The 10073-nt window shown below is 41.3% G+C and overlaps 1 pseudogene; it reads right to left on the bottom strand.

Moving 5' to 3' along the window:
- Nucleotides 1–6797: 6797 nt before the first annotated feature.
- On the bottom strand, nt 6798–8899 carry LOC118759438 (tRNA (guanine(6)-N2)-methyltransferase THUMP3-like; annotated as a pseudogene).
- Between the last annotated feature and the right edge of the window lie 1174 nt (nt 8900–10073).

The raw sequence follows: 10073 nt of genomic DNA, 5'->3' as shown, positions 1-10073 counted from the left end.
TGATAGGGGGTGTCCAGGGGGAGTGATGATAGGTGGGGACAAGTAAAAGAGCCAGTGACTAGTTAGGTCAGTGACAGATCACCCTGGCAAATTTTCTGCTTAGAGGAGAGAGGTAAGACACAGACTGTCCCATTTCTGTGTAGTTAGGAGTTAGGATTGTATTTAGTTAGAGTTACAGTAAAATCTGGAACTATCTTTACAGTTCATTTAAGATGGGCAAATGGAGATGTCAAAGAAGCAACTGAATGGTTGAACATTGGCAATAGACAATACTTGACAGGAGAAAAGCATAAATTATTATTCATATTTGGCCAAGTTTTTTGATGGATCCGAGACTATAGTTAGGAAGAGTTAGACACCACTGGTTAGGACACTGTGCCCCACATTTTGAGTGATGTTATGGAATTGGATTTCTACCACCCAAGTGAGAGCCTGGGATTGTGTTTCGGCTGTTGTTTAAGACAATCGGGAGTGATCCAGTGGATGGGGGTTCTGTCAAACAACTATTTAAAAGTTTCTTCTTACTTTTGTTTTTAAGTACAAAAGGGTAAGGTAGGGAAGGAGAATGAGAAGATTTGGAGCTGAGGAAAACCTGGAGACTATAGTATTTCAGAAGACAGGAGATAAGTGTGCTTTAGGGTTGATAGCCTGACCGGTGATATTCATTGATGACTGTCACGAGATTGACAAAAAGACTTGGAATGTGTCCATTGGCTTTGGTTACATGGGGGTTGCTGGTGAGTGTTGCAAGTGAAAATTTGTTACAGTGACTGGGGAAAAACAGGGGGGAGTGATATGCTCAGAAAGAGAGAACATGGAATATTGTTGATGTTTCTTGAGAATCGTGTCTGAGATGGCAAGGTTAATAAGGAAATTTGGAGTAAAGAAGTTTTTTTGTTTTGCGTTAAAAAATAATGCCTTAAAAAATAATGCCTTAGTAAAGAAGTGTTTTTTAAGGATATTTATTTGAAAGACAAAGTGATTGTGAGAGAGTAAGACACACACACACACACGCACACACACACACACACCAGAGAGAGAGAGAGAGAGAGAGAGAGAGAGAGAGAGAGACTGATTTCTCATCTGCTGGTTCGCTTCATAAGTGGCCAGGGCTAGATAAAGCCAGGAGCCAGCGATTTCCTTTGAGTCTGCCATAAGGGTGTCAGGGGCCCAAGCGCTTCTCAGGCCATCATCTGCTAACTTTCCAGATCTATTAGCTGGAAACCAAATCAGAATCAGAGAAACTGGGATTTGAATTTCAACACAGCGGCTGAAATAATTGCTGTGTTGGTCCACTAACCAGCACCAAGAACTTTACTTCTCTGCAGATATGTATTTTGATTCATTATGAAATGAGAGTTAAAAATACTTCAGAACATCACAAAGTTCAAAGATGACATATACTAATATTTTAAAATCATCTCTTTTATATCATGCACGAAATTATACATCTCAATGCACATGCAAAATTTAGCTCTTCAATGAGATGTGATAAAATTTGACCATAAAAAAAACTGGTAGTATTTTATTTTTGAAGCCTACTTCTGAGTGATGACATTTATCTCAACAACCACTAGGGAGTATTGCAATAAATTAATGATCAATCAACAGATGTTAGGTTTGTTTTCTGATAGAAAAATCTTAAATAGGTGAGTCCAGCATAGTTTCTTTCCATTTTTCTGCATTGCTTTTTGGATTGTTTTTCTTCTAAGCTTCATACTCTTGGCCTGAATTACTAATTTCTTAGCAAAATATAATAAGTAACTGCTTTGAAGGGCATCTAGAGTCTGCACCACATCCATATATTGTGCTGACTATTAGTTCATCCCTTCTTTCAACACAGTGTCATTAAGAGTACCACTCCAGGGCCCACCGCAATGGCTCAGTGGCTAAATTCTTGCCTTGAATACACTAGGATCCTATATTGTCACTGGTTCACATCCTGGCTACTCCAGTCCCCATCCAGCTCCCTGCTTAGGGCTTAGAAAAGCAGCAGAGGATGGCTGAAGTCCTTGGGACCCTGCACCCACATGGGAGACCTAGAAAACAACAAAATAAAAATAACTCCTGACTCTTGGTTTCAGATCAGTTCAGCTCTGGTCATTGCAACCACTTGGGAAGTGAACCAGCAGATGGAAGATCTTTTTGTCTCTTCTTTCTGTAAATCTGATTTTCCAATAAAAACAAATAAATCTAAAATACAAAAAGTACCCTCCACTGGAGAATATGATAAATCTCAGAAAATACTGAAAATTAACAAGGATGAAATGTATATTTTATGTGTGTGTGTGTATGATGCTTCATTGTAATGTACCTCATGTCACTAGAAATCCAAGAAATATTTTCTGTATATCAGAAAATATACAATACAAAACATGAAATTGCTAGGGTGTATGCTTTGTGTACAGCTGTGTCATGCAAAATAGGACTCCAGTTTATACTGCTACCCATTTTACATTTAATCCTGCTTCTTTACATCATAAAATAAGTCAGATCTATTGATTTTGATAGTCTAACAGGGATACTGGGAAAGCTGATTATTGCTGTAATTTGGGATTCCTTAATTATTTCAGTTGTTGATGCATTCGAGTTATTATTTTTTAAATGTCTTTGTTATTCTTCTTTTCTTTTTCTCATGGTTCGTTGTTCCTCACTGTTGATCGAAAAATCAGTCATTTACTTAAAAATGTATAGTGTGTGATAATCCTAAGCTTTCATAGTACGTGAATTTGTTTGAAGTTAGCTTTTCTGTTATTTTGGTTTGTTTCCATTCCTTAAGTTGTATGTACTATTTAATGTCTGCAGCTCTTTAGTAAAGTGTCAAATCAGTTAAGACATCTCTTCTTCTCCTTCTAAATTACTTTGGGAGATACTGACCTATTGAAGGAATTGCTTTGATTTTATATATTAATTTGTAAGAGCTGCGTTTAATATTGCCAGGGTTTCGAATATAGTACTTATCTCGTTTGTTTTCTCCTATGAAAATCACCAAAGTTTTACTGTTTTAATCTAAAAGTCGATGCTAACTATATATATATATTTTTTGCTAACTATATTTTTGCAGCTTTTACTTTTGTACTGTTACAAATATAACAGTGTGAAACAAAACTTTCTAACAATCTGTTGTAGATAGAAATATGATTTATGTATAAGTGGAGACTCATTCCACAAGCTACTGAACCATTTTATTAATTACAATCACTTTTTATTGACTTTATCTTTTCAGTGGTTGTTGTTTTTGCGTATTATTCTTGCGTTTTCTATTTGGTGCTGGTGAGAGTATTTAATATAATGAACAATAAAAGCAGAGAAAGCAATACAGCATCCTAATGAAGCTCTTCACAGAACAATGCCTACCTCTATGCCAAACTTTTTTGACTTGTTATCATCTTGAATAACAATTCTTACTCATAATTAGAACCTCACATATACACTGTTGAGTTCTAAATACTTTCCAATTGGATTGTAACAGATCTGATTCTTTCTAGCTTTGTTGATTACAGGTGTTCTATCATTTACTCATTGTTAACTTGTTCTAGAATGCTTTGTTTTATTAATTGGTATTTACTAATTGCTTGCTGCTTTCCAGACAGTTCAAAGCTCTTAGGGGTTCCATGGAAAATAAGAATAAGAAGGCCATTGTCCTCATAAAGGCTTATTTTTAATTAATATGGTTTCTTTATAAGGATTTTTTAAAAGAATTATGATACAATTCCACAGGCGCTGGGCTTTCCGTTATGCCCTCCACAAATCCCCCTTCCCCACTGATTTCTCCTGTATTCTTACAATAGTTTAGTTCTTTTTTTTATTATTAAATTTATTCGTTAATTACATTGTGTTGTAATTACATAGAATCTGGGATTCACCCCCCCACACTCCCCCCATGGTGGGTTCCTCCACCCCGCTGCATAACCATAGTTCTAGTTGAAATTCCCTCCCTGCAAGAATTTCCCAAGCATAGAGTCCAACATCCCATAGTCCAGACAAGTCCAACTACTTATTGGGAAGACCCTCTCTGGTCTGAGGGCAGAGTCAGCAGAGTATCTTCCCGGTCAAATAAAAGCACTAATATACCATCTGCAACAATTAACATCATTATGGATTTGATTGACATGATATTGAGCAGTCAACATGTTAAAACTAAATGCGATTTCTTAACCACTTTCTGTGACCCCCCATTCACAGTTCAATTTTAGTTTATATACTACAAATGACATAATATCCATAACATAACATGATATGCTTAACATCATATCATATTAAATTAAGGCAAACATGTGGTATCTAACCTTTTGGGATTGGTTCATTTCCCTTAGCATTATGGTTTCCAGTTTGGCCCATTTGGCCACAAAGAACTGCATTTTGTTTTTTTTAATAGCTGAGTAGTATTCCATGGAGTAGATGAACCATAGCTTTCTTATCCAATCCTCTGCTGATGGGCATTTTGGTTGTTTCCATGTTTTTGCAATTACTGATTGTGCTGCTATGAACATAGGAGTGCATGTTGGTTTCTCATAAAACAAGTGTTCTGGATATATTCCTAGGAGTGCTATAGCTGGGTCATACAGTATGTCGATTTTGAGTTGTTTGAATATTCTCCATACTGATTGCCATAGAGGCTGTACCAATCTGCAGCCCCACCAGCAGTGGAGTAGGGTTCCTTTTTCCCCGCAACCTCGCCAGCAAGTGTTGTTGGTGTTTTTCATGTGGGCTACCCTTACTGGCGTTAGGTGGTATCTCATTGATGTTTTAATTTGAATTTCCCTTATTGCCAGGGAGCTTGAGCATTTTTTCATATGTTTATTTGCCATTTGGGATTGTTCCTTTGTGAAATGTCTGCCCATTTCCCGTGCCCATTTCTTAAGTGGCTTGTTTATTTTGGTGTTTTGGCTGTTTTGTAATTCTCTGTATACTCTGGAGATTAGTCCTCTATCACCTATGTCGTGCGCGAAGATCTTCTCCCATTCTGTGGGTTGCTTTTTTACTTTGTTGATTGTTTCCTTTGCTGTGCAGAAGCTTCTTAGTTTGATGAGGTCCCATTTGTTTATTTTGGTCTCAATTTCTACTGCATTTGGAGTCTTTTTTAGGAAGTGAGGGCCTACTCCTAAGTGTTGCAGTGTGTTTCCAACATTTTCTTCCAAAAGTTTGAAGGTTTCTGGATGCAGGTTTAGATCTTTTATCCATTTAGATTTGATAAGAAATCAAAGGAATCCAAATGGGAAATGAAGAAGTCAAGCTCTCACTATATGCAGATGACATGATTCTTTATATGGAAGAGCCAAAAGGCTCAACACAGAGACTACTAGAACTTATATGAGAGTTCGGTGGAGTGGCAGGGTACAAAATTAATGAACAAAAATCAACAGCCATAGTGTATGCTAATAGCCCCAAGTTGGAAAAGATCTAACCAGCAAGATACCATTCAAAATAACAGGAAGAAGCATGAAGTATCTGGGAATAAACCTAACCAAAAATGTAGGAGACCTATATGAGGAAAACTACAAACTACTGAAAAAAGAAATTGAACAAGATCTAGAAAGGTGGAGTAACATCCCATGCTCCTGGATAGGTAAAATCAATATCATTAAAATGTCTATATTGCCAAAAGCAATATATACATTCAACGCAATTCCAATCAAATTGCCAAAAACATTCTTCATGGAACTGGAAACAATGATCCAAAGGTTCATCTGGAAACACAAAAAACCACGAATAGCTAGAACCATCCTGAAGAACAGGAAGCTAGCAGGGGGAATCACAGTCCCGGACCTCTGGACATACTACAGGGCAGTGGTTATCAAAACAGCCTGGTACTGGCACAAAGATAGAGAGGAAGATCAATGGAGCAGAATAGAAACACCAGAAGGGAACCCACACAGATACAGTCAAATAATCTTTGATAAAAGGACAAACGACAATCCAGGCAAATGGGAAGGTCTCTTCAATAAATGCTGTTGGGACAACTGGTTGATAGCCTGTAGTTTAGTTCTTCATAAGTCATAAGTCCATCATTGTGTTACTTAAGTGTGTCCTGACATTGTGGGTGTGGACAGTGACAGAAAGTCCAGCATCCTATTTGGTTTTCTTTTTCATTTCTTCAGCAACACATTGGTCATTCAGTAGCATGTTATTTAACCTCATGGCATTGTAAAAGTTTTAACTTTCTTCCTGTTGTTGATTTTGTTTTGTGGCTTTTCATTTAAGGGGGTATATAGTAACTGTGTAATGAAGAATGTCATATCCACATGTAAAAGTACAATGTCGTATGTATCTCTGCTTCCAGACTAAGATGGACTTCCAATGAATCTGTTAAATATGTCTCAAAAAGGTTCTGGATTAACAAGAGAGGCAGGCGTCACACAGAGGTGGTTTCCTTATAATCCAGGTGTTGCTCTTAAGCATGAGTATAGTGTGACATCAGAACACTCACACTACCGGAAAGCAGAGGTGCTAATAGTTTATTAGATGAGGAAAAGACATTGAGTATAATTTTTTAAATGTTTTTTTTTAATTGATTCAATTTTATTCGAAAGGCAGATATACAGAGAGGAGGAGAGACAGAGAGGGTTCACCCCTCCAAGGGCCACAACGACTGAGGCTGAGTCGTTCTGATCCTGAGCCTGAGTCTCCTCCAGGTCTCCCACGCGGGTGCAGGGTCCCAAGGCTTTGGGCCGTCCTCCACTGCTTTCCCAGGCCACAAGCAGGAAGCTGGATGGGAAGTGGAGCTGCCGGGATTAGAACTGGCGTCCATATGGGATCTCAGCTGTTCAATGCAAGGACTTTAGCTGCTAGCTAGGCTACTGCACCAGCCCCAATGGTTATGTTTTGACTTTAAAAAGCAACACATCCTTTGTGTAGCCCCTTTCATAAGTTCCAGCCCTCTGATTCCTATAGATTCATTTTACTAACAGGTGCCATGTTTTAAGATTTCATCCTGGTGTGAGGCCATCACGTCACCAAATGTACTGAAACTTTATTTTTGAGATCCAAGCTACAGAAAGCAAAGCTGCAGAGGCAGCAGACAGGCTTAGGATGCTACAATGGTATTTTCAGGCCTGGATCTCTTTCTACTTGCCACAGTGCTGAAAACAAAATGGGAACCAAAAATCCCAAAATGTTTTATAAAGGTCTTCGCTAAACATCTTAAAACAGTTTAAGAGAAATGCGAACCGCCCAGCTAACCCTTAAAAACAGCTCCAAGGACAAGCTCTGCTTTCTTATAAACATAGCAGTGCAAACTGTACTTAGTCTCCCAGCAGGTTCTTCCACTGGCCTTGCCGGTGTGGGGAGCACAAATGCTATCCAGCACCTTCGTACACAGCATCACCACCAAGTTCCTCTGTCTCTGTCCTCTGAAGGATGAACAAACGCTTGTGGTGTGCATCTCAGGAGATAAATCGCAGCATGAAGACCTCCAGTGTTCACCCAAACTGTATGCACCTTTCGCCATTCATGCCCCATTCCAGATAATGCCTTTCTTGTCCTGAGAAACGAGTACAGCTCGGTTTGTTCCAGGTCTGCAAACATGGCTCATCTCTCGTAGGCAAGCTGGATAAAGATTCCAGTTTCTCTTCTTGGAGCCCATTCTCTTTCCAAAGGGCGTGTCTATTACAATAACATCCACGGAGCTGTTCTCAGGGGCAGGTTGCAGATGTCCCACTGAGCAGGGTCAATGGGCAAGCCCCAGCATGCTCTGCCTTCTTTAGTTTTGGTCTCGGTCAGTAGAGATGAGATGTTATTTGCTGCTCTGTTCACGGCCAGGGAGTTATTGTCCCCTGCGATATGGCAACAGTGAGGCCATTCCGTAGCACCCTCTATTGGTATTGTCCCTGTTCCACACATTGGATCGACAATTATATCACCAGGTTGGGGAGCACAGAGCCTGAGCATGCCATAGGCGAGTGTGGATAGGCAAGCGTGGATCTGAGAGTTGTAGGGCTGAAGTGTGTGATGTTCCTCCCCCCAGAGGAGGCTCTCTTCGGTCAGCGCAATGCCCACAATCACCTCACTGTCGTGGATATTCAAGAGAGCCTCCGTATCAAAGTTGGTCATGTCAGCCTTCCACTTACGATATTCTTGGACAGCACCTCCCAAATCCCTCACAGTCTCATTTGAGGTAAAGCAGTGTTTCTCCCCCGCGCGGCTGCACGTGACGCAAAACTTGAGCACCTGAGGATCCACTTCTTCTCTGGCCTGTCTAGCATTCTCCTCTTGGCTAGACACCGAATCATCACCAGCCAACGTGGAGATTGCCTCTTTGATGGCTGGATTTTCATAACAGTCTAAGATTTGGGGATCTAAGACAACACTAATAAACTCTTTTTTATCACCCTTCTCATCCTTTTTGTCTCCCTGTCCATCGTGCGGTGCGTCTTCCCTTTATTTGAATTCTGAGTCACCTTCTTGCACTTTGTTTTTTTTTTTCTTTTTTGTTAAAGCTGCTGTTCAGTTCCCATACTTTTAAAGGCTCTGACCATGACAGTTTCCCAGCCAACCCTTCAAAGTCCTTTAGAACTTCTTCCTTGGTGCTTTTGAATTTGAATTCCTTGAAGTCCTGCACCACAACGAATAAACTGTCAACAGATCTCAGGGAATTAACCTGGGCCAGACTTTCCACTGAAATGTCAAAGTAGAACTTGCCACGGTCCTGGCTGATTGTGCAGGTGGACTCCAGCTTCTCCCTCACTTCGTCGGCCGCAGTCTGCTCAAAGCCGGTGGGAACTGTGGCTCCAATGGTGACATGCCGGGGCTCAGACCCTCCAGGGAGGCCACTTCCAGTCACTCCCACAGACCCCTGTTTCTCACCCAGGTTCACATCTAGGAGTTGGCCAGTGGCTTCTTGAACGTCAGACACGGTGGTGGCGTGGCCAGGAGGCCTAGCACAGTTCAAGTGCCCCATGGGTCCCTCCTGATCTGTTGGGTGTACTGTCCACATTATTTCTTTTCATTAAACTTGGTTTCAGTATCAATGCAAAAAAAAAAAAAAAAAAGAAAGAAAGAAAGGAAAAAAGAGAAAAGAAAAAAGGAAAGAAAAGATGGGGCAGGATCTGTGGTATAGCATGCTAAGCCACTGCCCTGTAATGTGGGCCACCCATGTAGGTGCTTGGAGTCCCCTCCTGACCCAGGTCCCTGCTCATGGCACCCACATGGGAGGTCCCTGCTCCTGACTTGGGCGTGGCCCAGCCCTGGTCTTTGTGCGCCATTTGGGGAGTGAACCAGCTGATGGCTCAAATACAGAAATCTTTAAGGGCAAAAGCAACAATCAAGGACTGACCAGCAATGTCAGGCTACCAGAAAGAACCTGGCCCATCCCCGTGGCTTGCATTTGCGCATCTGTGATATCCCAGGGGACCCAGGCATCGGATAGCTGGGGACAGGGGAGGGGATGTGCCATGGACACGGAACGTCCCCGAGCGGCGCTTCCACACCTGGTCAGCTCCCAGGCTCCAGCTGCCCAGGGCTCGCCCAAGGCTGGCGAAGAGCCACGCCAGGCCTGGGCGCCCAATAGGGCTGGGCTGGAGGAGGACCTGCCACCCCATGCCTGATGCCCCCACCTGCCGCCCCGTTACCGGCCGCTGGCCCGGGGTCCCCTCCAGCCCTGCACCTTTGAGTACAATTTTAACTGGGGATCTGAGTTAGTCAAAGTTGGACCCAGTGGATATTGTCAGCAAGGTGAGCCTAAAAGGAATGTTCAGCTGGAAGTCATTTGCTAAGAATATTCAGTGGGTCTGCTAAGTAGAAAAAAATATATAAATAATTGAGTATCACAATGTCTATTGAATGCCTTATTTGGAAGTGAGTTTATTATTACATTGCCTTCTTCCCTGGTCAATATAACCAGAAAGAGACCCATGGAAAGTAAAAAGTCGCTCAAAATTGTGTTTGCCCCATGCACAGATCTTTAATGCAACCCAGGGGAGCTCCTGAAACGTTGGTTGTGAGTCTGCCTCTAATGGCCTCTTTATTCTGTTTTTCATTTCCCTCACCACTAATGAGCAACAAAATTTGCATAGAAGAAAAACTGCATTCGTGACATTTAAAATGATTTCATGGGGCCTAGTAGCATCAGCAGG

Source organism: Ochotona princeps, chromosome 13 (assembly GCF_030435755.1).
Source record: "Ochotona princeps isolate mOchPri1 chromosome 13, mOchPri1.hap1, whole genome shotgun sequence".
In the NCBI taxonomy this organism is placed as follows: Eukaryota; Metazoa; Chordata; class Mammalia; order Lagomorpha; family Ochotonidae; genus Ochotona; species Ochotona princeps.
This window is presented reverse-complemented; position numbering and strand designations above follow the sequence as displayed.